Genomic DNA, 23,366 nt, shown 5'->3' on the forward strand with positions numbered 1-23,366 from the left:
CTGTAAAACATCAGTCTGCTTTTTTCTGTCAGGCTCACAGCGTATACTGTGCCCACTTGCCCAGTGTCACCACTCATATCTTGTTTAATAGTATTGTAAGTGTACATTTAAAACAAAACAAAAATTTTGGACTGTGAAACATCAGTCTGCTTTTTTTGTGTCAGGCTCACAGCGTATACTGTGCCCACTTGCCCAGTGCCACCACTCATATCTTGTTTAATAGTAGTGTATGTGTACATTTAAAAAAAACAACCTTTTTTGACTGTGAAACATCAGTCTGCTTTTTTGTGTCAGGCTCACAGCGTATACTGTGCCCACTTGCCCAGTGCCACCACTCATATCTTGTTTAATAGTAGTGTAAGTGTACATTTAAAAAAAAAAACTTTTTGGACTGTGAAACATCAGTCTGCTTTTTTGTGTCAGGCTCACAGCGTATACTGTGCCCACTTGCCCAGTGCCACCACTCATATCTTGTTTAATAGTAGTGTAAGTGTACATTTAAAACCAAAAAAACTTTTTGCATTATGAAACATCAGTCTGCTTTTTTGTGTCCGGCGCACAGCATATACTGTGCAAACTTGCCCAGTGCCACCACTCATATCTTGTTTAATAGTAGTGTAAGTGTACATTAAAAAAAAACCTTTTGGACTGTGAAACATCAGTCTGCTTTTTTGTTTCAGGCTCACAGCGTATACTGTGCCCACTTGCCCAGTGCCACCACTCATATCTTGTTTAATAGTAGTGTAAGTGTACATTTAAAAAAAATAAAAACATTTTGGACTGTGAAACATCAGTCTGCTTTTTTGTGTCAGGCTCACAGTGTATACTGTGCCCACTTGCCCAGTGCTACCACTCATATCTTGTTTAATAGTAGTGTAAGTGTACATTTAAAAAAAAAAAAAACTTTTTGGACTGTGAAACATCATTCTGCTTTTTTGTGTCGGGCTCACAGCGTATACTGTGCCCACTTGTCCAGTGCCACCACTCATATCTTGTTTAATAGTAGTGTAAGTTTACATTTAAAACAATAAAAACTTTTTGCTTTTTGGGCTGTGAAACATCAGTCTACTTTTTTGTGTCCGGCTCACAGCGTATACTGTGCCCACTTGCACAGTGCCATCACTCATATCTTGCTTAATAGTAGTGTAAGTGTACATTAAAAACAAAAAAAACTTTTTGGACTGTGAAACATCAGTCTGCTTTTTTGTGTCAGGCTCACAGTGTATACTGTGCCCACTTGCCCAGTTCCACAACTCATATCTTGTTTAATAGTAGTGTAAGTGTACATTTAAAACAAAAACAGTTTTTGGAATGTGAAACATCAGTCTGCTTTTTGTGTCCGGCTCACAGTGTATACTGTGCCCACTTGCCCAGTGCCACCACTCATATCTTGTTTAATAGTAGTGTAAGTGTACATTTAAAACAGAACAAAAATTTTGGACTGTTAAACATCAGTCTGCTTTTTTTGTGTCAGGCTCACAGTGTATACTGTGCCCACTTACCCAGTGCCACCACTCATATCTTGTTTAATAGTAGTGTAAGTGTACATTTAAAACAATAAAAACTTTTTGCTTTTTGGACTGTGAAACATCAGTCTGCTTTTTTGTGTCAGGCTCACAGCGTATACTGCGCCCACTTGCCCAGTGCCACCACTCATATCTTGTTTAATAGTAGTGTAAGTGTACATTTAAAACAAAAAAACCTTTTTGGAATGTGAAACATCACTCTGCTTTTTTGTGTCAGGCTCACAGCGTATACTTTGCCCACTTGCCCAGTGCCACCACTCATATCTTGTTTAATAGTAGTGTAAGTGTACATTTAAAACCAAAAAAACTTTTTGGACTGTGAAACATCAGTCTGCTTTTTTGTGTCCGGCTCACAGCGTATACTGTGCCCACTTGTCCAGTGCCACCACTCATATCTTGTTTAATAGTAGTGCAAGTGTACATTTAAAAAAAAAAAAAACTTTTTGGACTGTGAAACATCAGTCTGCTTTTTTGTGTCAGGCTCACAGCGTATACTGTGCCCACTTCCCTAGTGCCACCACTCATATCTTGTTAAATAGTAATGTAAGTGTACATTTTAAAAAAAATGCCAAGCAGAGGCGAGGCAGATGCCGTCGTGGTCGTGGTGCTGTGATTCCCTTTGGCCCTAGAATAATGCCCAGTGTTCAGAGGCCACGTACCATGAACTCGAAAAGTTCTGAGGAAATAGTTGACTTTTTAACACAGGACACCCAATCTTCTATAGCTTCCGCTCCGAACCTTGACGCACCATCCTCCTCCAGCTTAGCTTTGGGTACCTCTCAAGTTACCCTAACACTAGCACCACAGCCGCTTTACTTGATCTGTCAGAGGAGTCATTTACACATCAGTTGGAAAAAATGAGTGATGCACAACCATCATTGACAGAGGATGTAGATAACAGTGATATGTCTCAGTCAGGCAGCATTACAGACATGGACGTACGGTGTGATGATGATGTTGTTGTACCGGCTGCTGCTTCCTTTGTTGATTTGTCAGATACAAGTGAAGAGGTTGATGATGTCGATGCGTCCGTGGATGTCATGTGGGTGCCCGCTAGAAGAGAAGAAGAACAGGGGGAAAGTTCAGATGGGGAGACAGAGAGGAGGAGGAGGAGACAAGTTGGAAGCAGGGGGAGGTGGTCGCAAGGAGCTAGTGGCACAGTCAGACAGCATGCATCGGCACCCGGGGTCAGCCAGACAGCACGCCAATCAACGCATGCTGTTGCCACCACCAGAATGCCGTAATCGCAGAGCTCAGCAGTGTGGCATTTTTTTTGTGTGTCTGCCTATGACTACAGCGATGAAATTTGCAACCTGTGCAAAAAGAAACTGAGTCGCGGGAAGTCCAACACCCACCTAGGTACAACTGCTTTGCGAAGGCACACATGATCGCACATCACAAACGCCTATGGGATCAACACATGAGTACAAGCAGCACACAAACTCAACAGGGATTAAACTGATCAGAATAGTACTACTTAACACACCACTCATATCTGGTGGCACAGTAGATTGCACGCGCAGTGCCCCAAATTTGAAGAAGGAGGACCGACCAAGCATCTTTTTCCATCTCCCGGTTCCTAAAATCCATGCCATATACACGTCCCCTGATAGGGGACGTAACAGGGATTAAACTGATCAGAATAGTATTACTTAACACACCACTCATATCTGGTGGCACAGTAGATTGCAGACGCAGTGCCCCAAATTTGAAGTAGGAGGACCGACCAAGCATCTTTTTCCATCTCCCGGTTCCTAAAATCCATGCCATATACACGTCCCCTGATAGGGGACGTAACAGGGATTAAATTGATCAGAATAGTACTACTTAACACACCACTCATATCTGGTGGCCCAGTAGATTGCACGCTCAGTGCCCCAAATTTGAAGTAGGAGGACCGACCAAGCATCTTTTTCCATCTCCCGGCTCCTAAAATCCATGCCATATACACGTCCCCTGATAGGGGACGTAACAGGGATTAAACTGATCAGAATAGTACTACTTAACACACCACTCATATCTGGTGGCAGAGTAGATTGCATTCTCTGACAAAATGCAGAAGGACATTTGGCAGATGGACATTTGGCAGACGGACATTTGGCCGACAGACAGAAAGCTAAAGAATGTTCCGATTTCAGCCGAAGGCAGATACGTTCCAGAGTGCTCTGTTCTAATCAGAGCCTCGGGCACCGCAACTGCCTCTGGGAACCTTACCATGGGTCCCAGACCGCACGTCTTGTAATTCTCTGTCTTGGAAATTATCTATCTATCAAATCTATCTATTTATCTATCAAATCTATCTATCTATTGTATCTATCAAATGTATCTATTGCATCTATTGATCTATATATCTAATCTATGTATCTATCTATCTATCTATCTATCTATCAAATCTATCTATCTCGTGGCCGGACTGTTATCTGACAGCCACTTGTGTCTCGGCCATGCCATATACATACCATGCCATATACACGTCCCTGATAGGGGACGTAACAGGGATTAAACTGATCAGAATAGTACTACTTAACACACCACTCATATCTGGTGGCACAGTCGATTGCTCGCGCAGTGCCCCAAATTTGAAGTAGGAGGACTGACCAAGCATCTTTTTCCATCTCCCGGTTCCTAAAATCCATGCCATATACACGTCCCCTGATAGGGGACATAACAGGGATTACACTAATAGGAATAGTACTACTTAACCCACCTTATAATAATGCAGAGAGAGGCAACGCAGAGAGAGGAGTCTGAAGAAGAGGAGTCAGAGGAGGAAGGTGGCTTTGAGGAGGTGGAAGACCAAACACCGCAGGCATCCCAGGGGGCTTGTTGTCACATTTCGGGGACCCTTGGTGTTGTACGTGGCTGGGTGGAGGAAGAGACCTTCAATGACATCAGTGAGGACAAGGAACGGGACATGGCTAGCTTGGTATCCAACCTTGTGCAAATGGGGAGTTTGCGGTTGTGCAAATGGACTGTTTGCGGTTGTTTGCGGTGCGTTAAAGGGACAGTCTAGGCCAAAATAAACTTTCATGATTCAGCTAGAGCATGTAATTTTAAACAATTTTCCAATTTACTTTTATCACCAATTTTGCTTTGTTCTCTTGGTATTCTTAGTTGAAAGCTTAACCTAGGAGGTTCATATGCTAATTTCTTAGACCTTGAAGCCCACCTCTTTCAGATTACATTTTAACAGTTTTTCACCACTAGAGGGTGTTAGTTCACGTATTTCATATAGATAACACTGTGCTTGTGCACGAGAAGTTATCTGGGAGCAGGCACTGATTGGCTAGACTGCAAGTCTGTCAAAAGAACTGAAAAAAGGGTCAGTTTGCAGAGGCTTAGATACAAGATAATCACAGAGGTTAAAAGTATATTATTATAAATGTGTTAGTTATGCAAAACTGGGAAATGGGTAATAAAGGGGTTATCTATCTTTTAAAACAATAAAAATTCTGGTGTAGACTGTCCCTTTAAACGGGGAGTTTGGTCTGTCACTGTGAAGCGGGCGTAACCCTTACACTACCTAATCGATACAACATCATACCTGATGTTTTAAAGCATGTTATTCCAAACAATTTAGCAATGTTAGGTGGTTTATGCCCTTTATGGCTTAAAAACAGACTCTGCATCAACTATGTAATTTTCCATGGGAGTTTTGCCATGGATCCCCCTCCGGCATGCCACAGTCCAGGTATTAGTCCCCTTGAAACAACTTTTCCATCACTATTGTGGCCAGAAAGAGTCCCTGTGGGTTTTAAAATTCGCCTGCCTATTGAAGTCTATGGCGGTTCGCCCGGTTCACCCGTTCGCGAACAGTTGCGGAAGTTCGTGTCCGCTGTTTGCGAACGCAAATTTTTTGGTTCGCGACATCACTAATTTCAGTTCCCTCCTTTTTTTTTCATCCCCTTGAACCCCTTAGAATGTAAGACTATGAGCCCAGCTTCATTGTAGATTATCTTCATGAGAACTGATTTACAACAGTGCAACTCTTGGCAGGGCCCTTTATCCCTTTTCCTCCCATAATTGTTACCTTGCATATTAGATCCATGTTTTATAAAGCTGCAGAATTGGTTGGCACTCTACAAATAACTGATAATAATAATAATAATAATAATAATAATAGTATGATGCCCCATTTATTAAACTAGAGAACCCATTCTCCCATGATTGTCCGAGCGGGAAGCAGACACTGTACATCTGCTCCCTGCATTTAACATTGCACAAGGATGTTCTTGTGCAATGCAGATGCCGGTTCTCAAATGACCAACAGTGGGAGAGCAGGGCCTGTTAATCACCCCAAATAAATAAGTTTAGGGTATCTTAACTTCGATAAGCGAAGAATTTAAGAAGCAGTGGTCTTATGAGTGAGCCTGCCTGACAGGGTTCTAAGGCCCTGTTTTGTTTGACATAATAATGAAGTAAATGGTACAAGTTTATTTAATTTATTTCTTTTGAACGCTTCCTTTCAAGCTTAAGAACATAATATTTCACTGTATTTTCTCTTCTGCAAAAAAAGGTGATAAAATTATTTTAGAACCTCTCCAGTTAAGTGCACAGTAAGTAATCAGAAAAATATATTATTTGTGTCCACTTACTGCATGTCTTTTCCACTTAGTCCTTGCACAAAGTATAATATAGGTGTATAGATTTATTGATACAGTTGTTACATGGTTGAAAACCACCCTAGAGATGAAAAATTTAATTTACAAAGAGGTCCTGGGGGCAGAAGCCAGATTATTTCTATAAACATCAAGAAATACTTTAAAAAAAAGTCATGGAGAAAAGAAATTGATCTAGATAAGATTATAATAACAACATTGTTATCTCTGCAGGCCAGCTTGCACAATATGTTTAACACTCTCTACTGGAGGGTCTTGAAAGCTTACTGAATTATGATATATATATATAGATCTCTGGAAAGGAATTTATAAAGGTACTAAAAGTCTTTTTTAACAGTTTGTAATCATGAAGATTTTTTTAGCCGTTCAGACCACTCTTGTGCTTAAATTAACATTGAAGTAATTTTTTATACTTAAAAAAAGAACAATTCTAAATGTATTTTTGTCCTTTTCTGAATAAACATGTTTTGTTATGAGGCTTGCAGAGGTATTTTCCTCTCCACAAACACATACCTGCGCTGCGGAATCTGTTGGTGCTCTACAAATACCTGATAATAATAATAATAATAATAAATACCTGTCTGTGTTTGTGGAGCATTTGTAGGAAGCACACAGCTTATATAGCTTTATTTGTTTCAATTTAAATTCAAATGCTTTTTTATTAACGTTTTGGGGGCAAGATTTTTTTTATTTTGGACAGAATACAGCGCAGAAGTTGTCAAATTCAATGAATATTTACAGTATATAGCTTTATTATTGTTTGGAAGTGCACAATGGGAATAGCTTGAAATGTTATGGGATCCATCTGGATTTGGCCAGGAAATAAGATTTGTCAAATAAATAATATAAAAGTACTGGTGCTCATGTTCTTACATTTGGAAGGATAATTTGTAATCTAGGTAAATATCCAAAAGATATATTTGTTATACTTGTGTTGCATTACTCGGCGACTGAATTAAGCAGATTGAGCTGTAAATCTCTGAGGTGGAACCTACCCAGCCTCCAAATAAGTCTTGAAAAACAAAAGCTTTAACGAGGATGCCAAAGAAATGACAGAGGCTTTCTAACCTTTTCTGAAACCAGAACAACAACAAATAGACTAGAAGTCTTCTGAGATCCTAATAACCTTGATAAAGAAATACAAATCTCTTACCACATCCAAAGGATGTAAAGAATTTTCAAAGAATTCTTTAGGATTAGAAAACAAGGAAGGAACAACAATTTCTCTACTAATGTTGTCCAAATGCACAACCTTAGGAAAAAAAAGAAGTCCAAAAAACAACTTATCTAGATGAAAAAATCAGATAAGGAGACACAGAAGAGAGCACTGATAAATCAGAAACTCTTCTAGTAGAAGGGATAGCCAAAAGAAACAATACTTTCCAAGAAAGTAGATCATCTTTAAAGAAAATATAGGCTCAAAAGAAAAAGCCTGCAAAATCCTTGAACCAAATTAAGACTCCAAAAAGGAGAATTAATAAATGAACAGGCTTGATACAAACCATAAAGCCTGAACAAAACAGTGAATATCAGGAAGTTTAAACAATCTTTCTAGGAAATAAATCAGAAAAAAACAGATTTTTGTCCTGTCAAAAAATCTGCAGATAAACTTATCCAAACCATCCTGAAGAAACTGAAAAACATAATTTATGCAAGAACTTACCTGATAAATTCATTTCTTTCATATTGGCAAGAGTCCATGAGCTAGTGACATATGGGATATACAATCCTACCAGGAGGAGCAAAGTTTCCCAAGCCTCAAAATGCCTATAAATACACCCCTCACCACACCCACAATTCAGTTTAACAAATAGCCAAGCAGTGGGATGATAAAGAAAGGAGTAGAAAGCATCAACAAAGGAAATTTGGAAATAATTGTGCTTTATACAAAAAATCATAACCACCATAAAAAGGGTGGGCCTCATGGACTCTTGCCAATATAAAAGAAATGAATTTATCAGGTAAGTTCTTACATAAATTATGTTTTCTTTCATGTAATTGGCAAGAGTCCATGAGCTAGTGACATATGGGATATCAATACCCAAGATGTGGAGTCTTCCACTCAAGAGTCACTAGAGAGGGAGGGAATAAAACAAAAACAGCCATATTCCACTGAGAAAATAATCCACAACCCAAAAATAAGTTTATTTTCACTTTTGAAAGAAAAAAACGTAAATCAAAAGCAGAAGAATCAAACTGAAACAGCTGCCTGAAGAACTTTTCTACCAAAAACTGCTTCCGAAGAAGCAAATACATCAAAATGGTAGAATTTAGTAAATGTATGCAAAGAGGACCAAGTGGCTGCTTTGCAAATCTGATCAACTGAAGCTTCATTCTTAAAAGCCCATGAAGTGGAGACTGATCAAGTAGAATGAGCTGTAATTCTCTGAGGCGGGGTTTGACCCGACTCCAAATAAGCTTGATGAATCAAAAGTTTCAACCAAGAAGCCAAGGAAATAGCAGAAGCTTTCTGACCTTTCCTAGGACCAGAAAATAAAACAAATAGACTAGAAGTCTTCCTGAAATTTTTAGTAGCTTCCACATAATATTTCAAAGCTCTTACCACATCCAAAGAATGTAAGGATCTCTCCAAAGAATTCTTAGGATTAGGACATAAAGAAGGGACAACATTTTCTCTACTAATGTTGTTAGAATTCACAACCTTAGGTAAAAATTGAAAAGAAGTCCGCAAAACTGCCTTATCCTGATGAAAAATCAGAAAAGGAGACTCACAAGAAAGAGCAGATAGCTCAGAAACTCTTCTAGCAGAAGAGATAGCCAAAAGGAACAACACTTTCCAAGAAAGTAGTTTAATGTCCAAAGAATGCATAGGTTCAAATGGAGGAGCCTGTAAAGCCCTCAGAACCAAATTAAGACTCCAAGGAGGATAAATTGACTTAATGACAGGCTTAATATGAACTAAAGCCTGTACAAAACAGTGTATATCAGGAAGTATAGCAATCTTTCTGTGAAATAAAACAGAAAGAGCAGAGATTTGTCCTTTCAAGGAACTTGCAGACAAACCCTCATCCAAACCATCCTGAAGAAACTGCAAAATTCTAGGAATTCTAAAAGAATGCCAGGAGAATTTATGAGAACACCATGAAATGTAAGTCTTCCAAACTCTATAATAAATCTTTCTAGAGACAGATTTACGAGCTTGTAACATAGTATAAATCACTGAATCAGAGAAACCTCTATGACTTAGAACTAAGCGTTCAATTTCCATACCTTCAAATTTAATGATTTGAGATCCTGATGGAAAAACAGACCTTGAGATAGTAGGTCCGGCCGTAACGGAAGTGGCCAAGGCGGGCAACTGGACATCCGAACCAGATCTGCATACCAAAGCCTGTGTGGCCATGCTGGAGCCACCAGCAAAACAAAAGACTGTTCCATGATGATTTTGGAAATCACTCTTGGAAGAAGAACTAGAAGCGGGAAGATGTAAGCAGGTTGATAACACCAAGGAAGTGTCAGCGCATCCACTGCTTCCGTCTGAACATCCCTGGACCTGGACAGGTATCTGGGAAGTTTCTTGTTTAGATGAGAGGCCATGAGATCTATCTCTGGAAGCCCCCACATCTGAACAATCTGAGAAAACACATCTGGATGCAGAGACCACTCCTCTGGATGTAAAGTCTGACAGCTGAGATAATCCGCCTCCCAATTGTCTACACCTGGGATATGCACCGCAGAGATTAGACAGGAGCTGGATTCCGCCCAAGCAAGTATCCAAGATACTTCTTTCATAGCTTGGAGACTGTGAGTCCCACCCTGATGATTGACATAAGCCACAGTTGTGATATTGTCTGTCTGAAAACAAATGAATGGTTCTCTCTTTAGTAGAGGCCAGAACTGAAGAGCCCTGAGAATTGCACGGAGTTCTAAAATATTTATTGGTAATCTCGCCTCTTGAGATTTCCAAACCCCTTGTTCTGTCAGAGACCCCCAAACAGCTCCCCAACCTGAAAGACTCGCATCTGTTGTGATCACAGTCCAGGTTGGGCGAACAAATGAAGCCCCTTGAACCAAACGATGGTGATCTATCCAACATGTCAGAGAGTGTCGTACATTGGGATTCAAGGATATTAATTGTGATATCTTTGTATAATCCCTGCACCATTGATTCAGCATACAAAGCTGTAGAGGTCTCAGGTGAAAACGAGCAAAGGGGATTGCGTCCGATGCTGCAGTCATGAGACCTAAAACTTCCATGCACATAGCCGCTGAAGGGAATGACTGAGACTGAAGGAGCCGACATGCTGCGACCAATTTTAAACATCTCTTGTCTGTTAGAGACAGAGTCATGGACACTGAATCTATCTGGAAGCCTAAAAAGGTGACCCTTGTATGAGGAATCAAGAAACATTTTGGTAAATTGATCCTCCAACCATGTTTCCGAAGAAACAACACAAGTTGATTTGTGTGAGATTCTGCAGTATGTAAAGACTGAGCTAGTACCAAGATATCGTCCAAATAAGGAAACACCGCAATACCCTGTTCTCTTATTACAGATAGTAGGGCAACCAGAACCTTTGAAAAGATTCTTGGAGCTGTTGCTAGGCTAAATGGAAGAGCAACACATTGGTAATGCTTGTCTAGAAAAGAGAATCTCAGAAACTGATAGTGTTCTGGATGAATCGGAATATGAAGGTATGCATCCTGCAAGTCTATTGTGGACATATAATGTCCTTGCTGAACAAAAGGCAGAATATCCCTTATAGTCACCATCTTGAAAGTTGGTACTCTTATATAACGATTCAAAATTTTCAGATCCAGAACTGGTCTGAATAAATTTTCTTTCTTTGGTACAATGAATAGTTTTGAATAAAACCCCAAACCTTGTTCCTGAGGAGGAAATGGCATGATTACCCCTGAAGACTCCAGGTCTGAAACACACTTCAGAAAAGCATGACGTTTTACTGGATTTACAGGAATGTGTGAGAGAAAAAATCTTCTCACAGGAGGTCTTACTTTGAATCCTATTCGATACCCTTGAGAGACAATGCTCTGAATCCAATGATTTTGGACAGATTTTATCCAAAAATCCCTGAAAAACCTTAATCTGCCCCCTACCAGCTGAGCTGGAAAGAGGGCCGCACCTTCATGCGGACTTAGGGGCAGACTTTGGTTTCCTAAATGGCTTGGATTTATTCCAATTTGAGGAAAGCTTCCAACTGGAAGCAGATTCCTTGGGAGGAGGATTGAGTTTTTGTTCCTTATTCTTACAAAAGGAACGAAAACAGTTAGAAGCCTTAGATTTACCCTTAGGTTTTTTATCCTGAGGCAAAAAAGCTCCTTTTCCTCCAGTGAGAGTTGAAATAATAGTATCCAACTGAGAACCAAATAAATGATTACCTTGGAAAGAAAGAGATAGTAATCTAGATTTAGATGTCATATCAGCATTCCAAGATTTAAGCCACAAAGCTCTTCTAGCTAATACAGCTAAAGACATGAATCTAACATCAATTTTGATAATATCAAAAATGGCATCACAAATAAAATGATTATCATGTTGCAGTAAGCGAACAATGCTAGATATGTCAGAATCCAATTCATGTTGCGCTAAATTTTCCAACCAAAAAGTTGATGCAGCCGCAACATCACCCAAAGAAATAACAGGTCTGAGAAGATGACCTGAATATAAATAGGCCTTCCTTAGATAAGATTCAAGCTTCATATCTAAAGGATCCTTAAAGGAAGTGCTATCTTCCATAGGAATAGTGGTAAGTTTAGCAAGAGTAGAAATAGCCCCATCAACTTTGGGGATCTTTTCCCAAAACTCTATAGATTTTGCTGGTAAAGGATACAATCTCTTAAACCTTGAAGAAGGAATAAAGGAAGTACCTGGCTTATTCCATTCCCTAGAAATCATATCAGAAATAGCCTCAGGAATGGGAAAAACACCTGGGGAAACCACAGGAGATTTAAAAACAGCATTTAAACGTTTATTAGACTGAACGTCAATAGGAATGGTTACCTCAATATCCAAAGTAATTAACACTTCTTTTAATAAAGAACGCATATACTCTATTTTAAATAAATAAGTAGATTTGTCAGTGTCAATATCTGAGGAAGGATCTTCTGTTTCAGATAGATCCTCATCAGAAGAGGATGAATTATTATGTTGTTGGTCATTTGAAATTTCATCAGCTAAATGAGAAGTTTTAAAAGACCTTTTACGTTTATTAGAAGGTGGAAATGCAGACAAAGCCTTCATAATAGATTCAGAAACAAATTCTTTAAAATTTACAGGTATATCATGCACATTAGAAGTTGAAGGAACTGCAACTGGCAATGTACTATTACTGATAGAAACACTATCTGCATGTAAAAGTTTATCATGACAACTATTACAAATGACATTCGGTGGAATAATTTCTACAATTTTACAACAAATGCACTTAGCTTTGGTAGAACCGATGTCAGGCAACAATGTTCCAGCAGAAACTTCAGAGACAGGATCAGATTGGGACATCTTGCTCAATGTAAGAGAAAAAACAACATATTAAGCAAAATTATCTATTTCCTTAAATGACAGTTTCAGGAATGGGAAAAAATGCAAAAGCATAGGCCTCTTGATAGAGAAAAAAAAAAACAGGAGACAAACATCAATGGAGTATTGAAATAATGAAAAAAAATGACACACTTGCATCACTAATGATGCCGCCGTGTGAAAGGTCTCGGCGTTACGTATGACGCCGGAAATGACAAGTTGCGTCATAAACGTATTTTTTCGCGCCAAAAAAAGTTTGCGCCAAAAATGATGCAATAAAGTCTAGCATTTGACGCACCCGCGGGCCTAACACCCGCAATTGTAAAAAGTAGTCAAATTGCAAAAAAGACTAAACCCCAGGTAAGAAATAAATTTCTTAAAGTGTTTACATTCCCAAATATGAAACTGACAGTCTGCAGAAGGAAATACACGAACCTGACTCATGGCAAATATAAGTACAAAACATATATTTAGAACTTTATATAATTGCATAAAGTGCCAAACCATAGCTGAGAGTGTCTTAAGTAATAAAAACATACTTACCAAAAGACACCCATCCACACATAGCAGATAGCCAAACCAGTACTAAAACAGTTATTAGTAGAGGTAATGGTAAATTGAGAGTATATCGTCAATCTGAAAAGGGAGGTAGGAGATGAATCTCTACGACCGATAACAGAGAACCTATGAAATAGACCCCCGTTAGGGAAATCATCGTATTCAAATAAGTGATACTCCCTTCACGTCCCTCTGACATTCGCTGTACTCTGAGAGGAATCAGGCTTCAACAATGCTGAGAAGCGCATATCAACATAGAAATCTTAGCACAAACTTACTTCACCAGCTCCATAGGAGGCAAAGTTTGTAAAACTGAATTGTGGGTGTGGTGAGGGGTGTATTTATAGGCATTTTGAGGTTTGGGAAACTTTGCCCCTCCTGGTAGAATTGTATATCCCATATGTCACTAGCTCATGGACTCTTGTCAATAACATGAAAGAGAACCCTAGGAATTCTAAAAGAATGTCAAGAGAATTTATGAGAAGAACACCATAAAATATAGGTTTTCAAAACCTGATAATACATGTTCCGTGAGACAGACTTATAAGCCTGCAACATAGTGATAAAAACTGAGTCAGAAAATCCTCTATGACTAAACACTAATCAATTTCCATACCTTCAAATTAGTAATTTGAGATCCTGATGGAAAAATGGCCCCTGAAATAAGAGGCTGGCCCAAGAAAATGCAGCCAAGGATGGCAACTGGACATCCGGACAAGATCCAAATACCAAACCTGTGAGGCCATACTGATGCTATCAGAAACACATGAGACTGTTCCAAAATGATCTTGAAAATCACCCTTGGAAGAAAAAAAACAGAGGTGAAAGTAAGTAGCCAGGTTGCAAAACCAAGACACAGCTAATACATCTACCATTTCCGCCTGAGAAGCCCTGGACCTGAAAAGGCGCCTGGGAAATTAAGAAAACACATCTGTATAGAGATACCACTCTCCCAGATGTAAAGACTGACGGCTGAGATAATCCATCTCCCAAATGTCTAAACCTGACCTGAGATATAAGTCATAGAAATTAGACAGGAGATGAATTTCCCCTAAGAACGTATTCAAGATACTTCTTAATTGCTAAGGGACTGCGAGTCCCTATTCGATGATTGACATATGCCACCGTTGTGATATTGTCTGTCTGAAAGCAAAAAAATTAAAAGTCCTCTCCCAAAAGAGGCCAAGCCTGAAAGAGCTCTTAAAATAGCACAGAGTTCTAAAATATTGATTGGAAACCTCGCCTCTTGAAGTTTCCAAAACCCTTGTGCTGTCAGAGACCCTCAGACAGCTCCCTAACCTGTAAAACTTGCATCCATTAGGAATACAGTCCAGGAAGGATGAACAAAAGGAGGCCCCCTGAATAAAATGATGATAGTCTAATCACCAAATCAGAGAGAGTTGAGTGTTAGGATTTAAGAATATCAAATGTGATATCTAAAAACAATCCCTACACCATTGAATCAGAATGCAAAGCAAAAGGAGGTTTCAGATAAAAATGAGCAAAGGAAACCATGTCCGAAGCTGCAGTTATGAGACAAAGTCATGAACACAGAATCCATCTAGAAACCCAAAAAGAAGTGACCCTTGTCTGAGGAATCACGAAACTCTAAGGTAAAATAAATCCTCTAACCATGTCTTGAAGAAACAAAACTAGTTGATTCATGAGAGATTCTAATAAAAGAAAAGATTAAGCTAATACCAGGATACCATCCAAATAAGGAAACACCACAATACCTTACTGTCTTATTACAGAAAGAAAAGATCCATAAAGCTGTTGCTAGACCAAATGGAAAAGTGACAAATTGGTAAAGCTTATCTAAAAAAGAGAATCTCAGAACCAAAAGTGGTCTGAATGAAATAAAATATGAGGATACGTTCTGTAAAATTGAGTGGACATGAAATAACCTTGTTGAACAAAAGGCATAATAGTCCTTATAGATGCTAACTTGAAAGTTGTGACTCTTACAAAACAATATAAAGTCTTCAGATCCAAGATTGGACTTAATAAACCTTCCTTCTTTGGGGCAAAGAATAGATTTGAATAGAAACCCAATCCCTGTTCCTGCTAAAGAACTGGTATAAACACTCCTGAAAAAAATTCACAGAGTGTACTGAGAAAGGAAGAATCTTCCAATATAAGGTCTCATTCTAAAAATCTATTTAGACCCTAAGAATAATAAAGATTTTGGACTGAAAACATCCAAAAACAATTTAACCTGCCCCCCACCAGAAGAACTGGTTTGAGAACCGTACCTTCATGCAGTCAAATAACAAGTAATTATATAACGTTTTCTCCCAGAGAGATATAAAAAAAATGCTTTTTTCAATGCTTGCACTCGGAGTTAACCAAATTAGCAGCTGAAAAAACTGTTGTTATTATTACTCAAATAAATGGAATACAATAAATTTACCTCAAAAAGGCCAAAGGGCTGCATTAACCCTGCTGGGATAGGAATCTAAGACCCTTGGATCTAGAACAAACATTTGTAGTCAGGACATTCACCAACTGATCTACATCACCGGACTAAAAATAGGGCAGAAAAGACTCCAGAAATAGTGGAGATAATAAAAATCAAACAAATTATTATCCTAACAAGCTAGAGATAATAAAATATATTTGAAATCATAATAATAGATATAGTAAACATAATAAAATGAATACATCAGAAGTAAATAAACAGAGTTATATACTTGAGAATCTGAAACTGCTTATGCTAACTGTTCAACAACAAAAAAGGTTGAAAGAACAGAAATGTCAGCCACAGATAAAAGATGAGCTAAAAATAAACAGTACATGAATATGCTCTACTAAGGTTATATTCAAACTCTAAAGAATCCTAAAAATAAGTACCAATTTTCATAGAAATACTAGTAAAGTCTCAAAAGGAAATAAGGATAAACCATTCTTTAGAACATAATACAGAGAGTATCTTGAATAGGAAAAACCCTCAGGAGCAAATTTAAATCTTAAAATCCAGATTTTTAAAATAACATACATAACATAGATTACGAGTTTTGCGTTATGAGTGAAAAAGCAGCATTTTAACTAGGTAGAATAGTTACAAAATAGTTATTAACTATTTACTAGCTACCTAGCTAAAATAAATACAAATGTACCTGTAAAATAAAACCTAACATGCCTTACACTAACACTTAACCTTACACTACAATTAAATCAATTACATTTATATAAATAAAATTACCTAAATTACAAAAAAAACGTTCAGGATGGATGTCGGGTCTTCAAAAACTGTAAGTGGATCTTCGGGGGTTAGTGTTTTTTTAAGGGTTTATTGGGTGGGTTTTATTTTTAGATTAGGGCTTTTGGGCCGGTGGGTGGTGGGTTTTACTGTTGGGGGGTTGTTTTTATTTTTTTTACAGGTAAAAGAGCTGATTTCTTTGGGGAAATGCCCCGCAAAAGGCCCTTTTAAGGGCTATTGGTAGTTTAGTTTAGGCTAGGGTTTTTTTATTTTGGGGGGGCTTTTTTAATTTGATAGGGCTATTAGATTAGGTGTAATTAGTTTAAATATCTGATAATTTCTTTTTTTTATTTTGTGTAATTTAGTGTTTGTTTGTTTTTGTAATTCACGTAATTGTATTTAATTAATGTAATTGATTTAATTGTAGTGTAAGGTTAGGTGTTAGTGTAAGACAGGTTAGGTTTTATTTTACAGGTTAATTTGTATTTATTTTAGCTAGGTAGTTAGTAAATAGTTAATAACTATTTACTAACTAGTCTACCTAGTTAAAATAAATACAAACTTGCCTGTAAAATAAAAATAAACCCTAAGCTAGATACAATGTAACTATTAGTTATATTGTAGCTAGCTTAGGGTTTATTTTACAGGTAAGTATTTAGTTTTAAATAGGAATTATTTAGGTAATGATAGTAGGTTTTATTTAGATTTATTTTAATTATATTTAAGTTAGGGGGTGTTAGGGTTAGGGTTAGACTTAGGTTTAGGAGTTAATAAATTTAGTATAGTGGCGGCGACGTTGGTGGCGTCAGATTAGGGGTTAATAAATGTAGGTAGGTGGCAACGATGTTAGGGGCAACAGATTAGGGGTTAATAATATTTAACTAGTGTTTGAGGGAGTACAGCGGTTTAGGGGTTAATACATTTATTCTAGTGGCGGCAATGTCCTGAGCGGCAGATTAGGGGTTAATACATTTATTTTAGTGTTTGCAATGCGGGAAGGCCTCGGTTTAATAGGTAGTTTATGGGTGTTAGTATACTTTTTAGCACTTTAGTTATGCGTTTTATGGTACAGTTTTGTAGCGCAAAACCCATAACTACTGACTTTCAGTTTACGGTATTGATCTTGGCGGTATAGGCTGTACTGCTCACTTTTTGGATTCCCAGGCAGACTAGTAATACTAGGGTTAGGGTTAGACTTAGGTTTAGGGGTAATAAATGTAGTGTAGTGGCGGCGAGGTTGGGGCAGCAGATTAGGGGTTAATAAATGTAGGTAGGTGGTGGCGATGTTAAGGGTGGCAGATTAGGGGTTAATAATATTTAACTAGTGTTTGTGATGCGGGAATGTGGCGGTTTAGGGGTTAATATGTTTATTATAGTATAGTGGCAACGTTGTCTGGAGTGGCAGATTAGGGGTTAATAAGTATAATATAGGTGTCAGCGATGTCAGGGGCAGCATATTAGGAGTTAATAAGTGTAAGATTAGGGGTGTTTAGACTCGGGGTTTATGTTAGGGTGTTAGGTGTAAACATAAATTTTGTTTCCCCATAGGAATCAATGGGGCTGCGTTACGGAGCTTTACGCTGCTTTTTTTCAGGTGTTAGACTTTTTTTCAGCTGGCTCTCCCCATTGATGTCTATGGGGAAATCGTGCACGAGCACGTAAAACCAGCTCACCGCAGCTTTCAGCAGCGCTGGTATTGGAGTGCAGTATGGAGCTCAATTTTGCTTTACGCTCACTTCTTGCATGATAATGCCGGGCTTTTATAAACCTGTAATACCAGCGCTGTAGGGAAGTTATCGGTGCAATAACTTGCAAGTTATTACCGAGCAGCTCTTACCACAAAACTCATAATCTAACAAATAGTTAATAGGAGGAGTAGGCTCCTAAAAGCTAAAAATGACAATTTTTCCTTAACTTAGAACAAAAAATGCTCAAATGAAAAATAAGGAGAATTTTTAATAAAACTGTCTCTGATACAGGATCCTTTGAGCCAAAGAAAACCTTCACCAGTAGAATAAACTTACTAAGTATGCTGTCGGTCAGAACAAAATTAATGAAATCTTAGCAATTTTAAAAATACAGCGTAAGTTTGCTTAAAGGCATAATAGCAGTCATAACCTTTATGATAAAAGCAATAACATGTAATGTTTGCAAATGAAATCAAGCACATGAAATGAATAAGTAAAAACAGTAAATGTAATTGTACATGTAGAAACATTTTAAGCATAAAATAAATAAATAAATAAATAAATAAATGCCACAAAATTGAGCTGAAGAAAATAACAGCAGCTTAATAATAAAAAGAACACACTTAGCTTTGTAGAATTGTGTTTCAAGGCATCATAGTTTCTACAGCAACATCAGAGTCAGGATCAGAATGAAGCATCTCCCAAAATGTAACAAAAAATGAAAAAATAACATTAGGCAAAACATTGAATTTCCACAATGTAACAGTTTCAGTAGATAGGAAAATAAAGATAGTATTTTTTAAACAAAAAATAAAATAAAAAAGCAGGCATAATAGTTTCCATAAAATTCATGAAAACAAGGAGGCAAGCAAGAAGTCAGATTTAGGGGCTTCCGGTAGGCGGAGTTGCTGAGTGTAAGCAGAGGCGCAGGGAGCTCGCTACAGCACCACATAGAGTGGAATTCTCAGGAACTCCCCCGCAACGTCTTGGCAGCGTAAGCACCAGGCAGTTTCTCCAAACCCTGCTGCTGCCTGAACCTGATGCGGGAAGGAGAGAAGTCAACAACCTTGCCCCGGAGGTAACAGAAAACTTGTTTGGCTTGAAGCCTAGGCACCATTTTGACCACAGCTTGCGGCAGGGTCGGCTCCAGAACGAATGAAATGGGGGGGGGGCATTTTTTTCACGAGGGGGCACGCATTTAAAAAGCATGTATGAGAGTCAAAATAAGAGCAGACCTACTGTGGCAGTCCAGGGGTTACATTTATCAGATCTCTGGCTGTGCAGAAGTTAGATTTGTTTATATTTCTGGAAGTGCAGCGGTTACATGTGTCATATGTCAAGGAGTATAGGGGTTACATTTATAAGATGTGCTGCAGCAGTTACATTTACCAGATTTATGGTAGTGCAGGGGTTACATTTGTCATATCTCAGGAATGTCTCCCACATATGACACAGCCAGTGGACACTGTTTGCATGTGTAGCTCTACCAATGACCCTACTAATGATCAAATAAGCTTTTACGTGACAATACGTTTGAGTACCAAGCAGTACATTACGTGTACAGATATTATTAATGATATTTACCAGCACACACACAGTATATACAGTATGTATATACACACAAATTATATATATATATATATATATATATATATATATATACACATATACACACACACACACACATATATATAAATATATATATATATATATATATACACATACACACAGTATATATATATATATATATATATATATATATATATATATATATATAAAAAATATATATATATATATACATACACACACTGTGTGTAAATATATATATATATATATAATAAAACAATCTTGGGGACAAATAGGAGATGTTTTGAAACATGTAAATAATAAACATAAGGCTATTTCACTCATTGTCCCACAGCTACATGTGAAGTGTGTGTATTTGAGCACCTATAATCTGACACACATTTTACACTGATCACTGCAGATAAAGTTGTTTTGTGTGACCTGCAGTGGGGAAACAAAGGAATTCCCAATTTGCTTCTTTATCTGTGGCTGCCAGGATATAAAGCAGAATAGGGAAGGGATACTACTCACACACACACATTGGTTATACGGCTGTGTTTTCACAAAATTACTTTTGCCTTCCCTCTCACTGACTGTTAGCTTCTCCCAGCACTTCATGCAGAGGTCTGATGATGTCACAATCTCACTTCAGCTCTGTAGTAAGTGGGCTAGCAGGAGGAGAGGCATTGTAAGCCCTAGGTTAACTGTGAGAGCACCAGCAGGGAAATGCAACTTTATTTGTTATCTAGTTGTAAATAGAGGAGAGTAAAGAGATTAGCTGGGCCCTCCAGTGGCGGATCTCCAGGGTCCAGTGGCTGCAAATGGTTGATGCGACATTTGGGACCCTGGACTTCCGGTCACTTTTAAAATGTAAAAAAAAAAATTTTAAATCACCTATTTTCCCTGGGGGGCACAGCATTCCATTTGAGGGGGCATTGCCCCCCCCAATGCCCCCCCTTAGAGCCGACCCTGGCTTGCGGCGAATTGCTGCACACAAAGGGCAGATGGAAGCCTGTAACTGAAGCATGTATGCTGTGAGAGCAATTGGAAGCAGAATCCCTGAGAAATAGAGACTACTGCCATCAGCACCCTTTTTTGTGACATCCTTAACACCCTGGCTATCCCAATATTTCCCTTGTGAAAGAAACACAGAGGATCCCCAGCTTAGAAGGGAAGGAAGCATTTACACCTCTAAGGGCGGTGAGTGACTAACTGTGGGAAAGGAGACAGCTATAATCAGTGTGAATTTTCGATTTAATGGGAGTGAGAGCCACTAACTATTTCAGCTTGCTTGCCTCTAAAACACTGCTTACTGCATACTGCTTGTAGCTTTCTAACTTTACTTTCTTGGATACAAGCAGAATTTGAGCTTATGCAACATATGCCACAACACTGCGCTTTTTTTTTTTTTTCCTTTTCTTTTTCTGCTGACCTGATTGGACTGATTAGTTGCCCCTCAAAAGAATATGTTACTAACAGACATACATGCAAATAAACTGAGATTAAGATGGGGACCCATTGGTGAAAGATTATTACAAAAATTTACATATTGCTTGCACATTTCTTTTCTGCTTATACCTTTTGAACAATAACATTTCTGAATTTGCCATTGAAATAATATACTATTATCTTACTGTATACTCTGGATCTATAACAAAATGAAAAAGCTTCAAGTCTATGCTGGGTGCAAAGGACTGTTCTATGTGAAGCAACACTAGGACATGCTATGGGTCTTTTGTTATGGTTCATCAACCTACTATATATTAAAGGGACAGTCTAGGCCAAAATAAACTTTCATGATTCAGATAGAGCATGTAATTTTAAACAATTTTCCAATTTACTTTTATCACCAATTTTGCTTTGTTCTCTTGGTATTCTTAGTTGAAAGCTAATGTTATGCTAATTTCTTAGACCTTGAAGCCCACCTCTTTCAGATTGCATTTTAACAGTTTTTCACCACTAGAGGGTGTTAGTTCACGTATTTCATATAGATAAAACTGTGCTCGTGCACAAGAAGTTATCTGGGAGCAGGCACTGATTGGCTAGACTGCAAGTCTGTCAAAAGAACTGAAAAAAGGGGAAGTTTGCAGAGGTTTAGATACAAGATAATCACAGAGGTTAAAAGTATATTATTATAACTGTGTTAGTTATGCAAAACTGGGAAATGAGTAATAAAGGAATTATCTATCTTTTAAAACAATAAAAATTCTGGTGTAGACTGTCCCTTTAACTGGACCAAGTTCTGCAATTTTTCTGTTTCTAGCTATACAGTTAATATAATCCAGTTTTGCAGAACCACCTAGTGGACTAACACTGAAATTACAACTGTATCTCACCAATACATTTGATAACCTACTAAACCCCTCATATGAAGTTGGATAAATAGTTTAAACCAATCACACATATCAAATTACAGGACCAAACTTTCCATATGCACAGACAGGGTAAGTTTTACCGTTATGGTAATAAAGCAGGGATCTATTAGCCAATATGGTCAGGATTACCACCCCTAAATCAAATGTCCATTCTAAAGGTCAGACCAACATGTCTACACAGACACCTCTGAGATCATGAAATAATTTGTCTCTTTCTATTCCGCACTATATGCTAAGCAAAATATAATTGCACAAGATAAAACACATTTCTGGAGTAAAATAACTCGCCCAAAATTAATAGATGAACAGCGTGCTTCTTTAAACGCTCTCATACAGACTCAGGAAGTTATATATGCCATTAAACAGGCCAAATTAGGAAAGGCCACTGGTCCGGATGGTTTTCCCATCGAATATTACAAAATTTGGGGTAATAAAATAGCTCCTACCCTATCTCAAATGTTCTCCAGATATCTATTAGGCCACTCAAATCAAGATCCAAGGTTTATAGATGCAAAGATTTGCGTAATACTCAAACCCGACATATCCTTACCATCCTCTTACAGACCAATATCGCTCTTAAACTGCAACTATAAACTCTACACAAAAATCTTAGCAGATAGACTGCCCGAAGTTCTTCCTTCAATAATCTACTCTGACCAGACAGGATTTATTAAGAAACGTTCTTCTGTTACTAACATCTGCAAAACACTAGCAATAATATCACACTATTAGTCAACACATAATAAATCCTCTTGCACACAATTGCTAGATGCCTGTCTACTATCTGTAGACGCTGAAAAAGCTTTCAATAGAGTAGATAGGGACCACCTTTACACCTCATTATTGAATTTTGGTATGACTGTGGACTTTCTCCATTCCATACAACAACTTTATGATAAACCATCGGCATCCTTGGTATTAAATGGAGAAATTTCTTCTACATTTCAGCTTGGCAGAGGGACATCACAAGGCTGCCCACTGTCCCCTCTGTTATTCAATATAGCCATTGAACCCTTGACAAACTATATTAGACAATATTGTCAAGGTCTTTAAATAAAAGACCACACTATTCATTTATCATTATATGCTGATGACCTTTTACTCTATGTTACCAATCCTCTTACAAATATACCTATATTACTCAATACTATGACCACATTTGGAAATATCTCAGGTTACAAAATAATTATAAACAAATCAGAGGTTACATGGCTCTGTAATTCAAACAAAGCAACTCTACAACATACTAATCTTAAAGGGACACTCAATCAAAATTAAACTTTCATTATTCAGATAGACAATGCCATTTTAAACAACTTTCCAATTTACTTCC

The sequence above is a fragment of the Bombina bombina genome, chromosome 1 (assembly GCF_027579735.1).
Source record: "Bombina bombina isolate aBomBom1 chromosome 1, aBomBom1.pri, whole genome shotgun sequence".
Classification (NCBI taxonomy): domain Eukaryota; kingdom Metazoa; phylum Chordata; class Amphibia; order Anura; family Bombinatoridae; genus Bombina; species Bombina bombina.